The following is a 2,646-nucleotide window of genomic DNA, read 5'->3' on the forward strand; positions in this document are numbered from 1 at the left end:
GTGTGACTTTATCTCTAAGATGTGTGCACACACAGGTTTCCCATCTTTGTGTTTACTTGCCAAAAGGGATTGAGTGAGCTTGAACTTTTCAAGCCTTCGAACTTGTGGGTTAGGGAGAATAATTGGAGGAGGTGGAGGAAGTGAAGCATGATCTCTGGTTCCTCGATCATATCGTGGAATATCATCTCCATTTGGAAAACTTGTTCCATGGGATTTGGGAAGACCATTGTAAGATTCAGACATCTACAAAACGGGAGAAATTCAAGTTAAGTTGATTAGAATCCTTGATGTAACACCCAAATGAAACATCAAGGCTAGGATCCAACATAATACTCTACAACCTAGAAGAGGGATGCCATAATCTAGTTGCAGAATATTTGAAGGTAGGTAAATAACGATTTACCAATTTCCACCATGAAAACGAAAAAGAAAATTTAAGTTTCAAATGAATTGAAACTTCTAGATCTTTTGAGATTCATTGAACTTTCCGACTGTGTGGATTTGACATCTTCTACGCCTTCTCGATCAAAAATTAGGAATTGAATTCTGGGTTTGAGATCTCCGGCGCCTTCTCAATCAAAAACTTGGTATTTCAATTCTGTTGCCAGAAAATGACTATGATCTGTTGTAGCCTCCAATCATCTACACTCAATTGCAATTTGAATTCCAGGTATGCTCTCTGTCATATGATTTTGATTTTCTGTCCAGTTTTGGATTTCGACTTTTCTCCTTTTCTTACATTCCAAATATGTGAAATTGACCTTTCCAATAGAATCTACTTTAAAATCTTTATGATGTTAATTTTAACCATTATCTATCCAATTTTCATATAGTTTTATCTTTTTTGATTACCTCCTTGCAACACATTATATATATAAATTCTAATCTCTAAATATTCACTAAAGACTGTTTTATTTGCTGAAAACATATGTAAAACAATCGTTGTAATCCTTTGTTGTATCTATGTTACTATTAGATATCAGAAGCATTTTTTTACTTTTCATTTTGTTGTTTTTGGATGCTTTATTGTTCACGTTTATGGTCCGTGTATGTTAGAAGTGTTGACAACTTTAGGATTCTTTGGTTCATGTCATACATGGTACCAAGTCTTTCTGGATTGCTCCAAAAAATCACCTCTGAATCACAAACAAAACCCCAAGATATCATTCTTTTCCTTCTCAACCTTCATGAAATATCGAGAAGTGAGAACAACAATATCATTAAGGTCAATATCTTCGATCTTTTGTTCTTATCTTATTTTTTACTTTAAACATGTACGCACTTTCCCTGTAATGGTTTTTCGATTTAAGCCGCAACTTCTTTTTTGATTTCAATTTTGGATTCAACAATCAATACCCCAAATCTATCATCAAAAACAACAATATCATTCAGGTCAATATCTTCCTTCTTTTGTTTTATCTTATTTTTTATTTTATACATTTATGCACTTTCCCTATAATGGTTTTTTTTTTCGATGACATTATCAATGGAAGTCTAATTTGAGGTTAGGCATTCCTTTTATATAGGGTTATATAACAGTGTACATGATGAATACAATGCTTAGTTGTAAAATTCTAAAAATATCTACTTTTTCATACTAAAAAAATCTATATATTTTTCATGTTATGTTGCCAAACTGAAATTGAATTTCGTAGAGTAAAATCACACGACGATGGACTATTTCTTCAGATGTTTTCATGTCAAAGACGACAGTCATCCTCCAATTCTTTTGTTCTCTCAACCAATCGCTTCAAATCCCAATCTAAGATCTATAGGTTAAGGTATAGAAGTTGTGCAAATTTCGGAGGTCTGTTGTTTCTGAAGAGTAGAAAGCTGAGGTAGTCTTAATTAGGAATGACCATTTTGCCCTTTGGCTTTTCCATTTGTTTATCTTTACAGCTTGGCTTTCGCTCCAAAATTTAAAAACAGTAGCAGGTGACATAATTATTAGTTTTAAGTTTTAACGAATTATATTTGGCTTGAAGCTAACTTTATCATCTACACTATTGAAATGGTACTCTTTATTGTGCTTGAGAAAAATAGCATATATAAGTATGATTTTTATTGTTTATTGTTTACCTTCAATCGAATACAAATGCGGGTTTGATGTAATTTTGGTTGCCATCTCCACAAGGGTACTAAGGTCCTAATGTTGAATTAAAGAAGAATTGCAAATTACAATTACATATATGTCCTGGTGTAACTTTTTGGTATTGCTTTGTGATTCCCAAGTATTGGTTTATTTAAAATAAATTTAGTGTTTATTTGTTGGTTTGAAGGTATAATCTTTAATTTGGGTTAGTCTTTTTTTTTCCGGTTTTTAGTCATTGATTGGTAGGAGACCTAAAAGCAGGGTTAAAGGGAGTACTTTGTTAAAATTCCGTTTAATACACTTGCAAGTGTTGAGCCGGGTGGTTTCTGGTATGCCTCTTGGTGCCTAAGGATATTTTAAGAGTCTCAATCTAACACAATTTTTAATTTTTTCTCAACAAAAATATGTAATTTTGTCAACAAGTTTGATTAAAATTCTAAAATGCATGACTTATTATAGATCCAAACAAATGCCTTTTCTTTGTGTGTATGTATTGTTGTCGATTTTCTATCTCCAGTTAGTACCAACAATACAGTTTAGTAGAACAATAAAAA

This window comes from Lactuca sativa, chromosome 8, assembly GCF_002870075.4.
Source record: "Lactuca sativa cultivar Salinas chromosome 8, Lsat_Salinas_v11, whole genome shotgun sequence".
Lineage (NCBI taxonomy): Eukaryota > Viridiplantae > Streptophyta > Magnoliopsida > Asterales > Asteraceae > Lactuca > Lactuca sativa.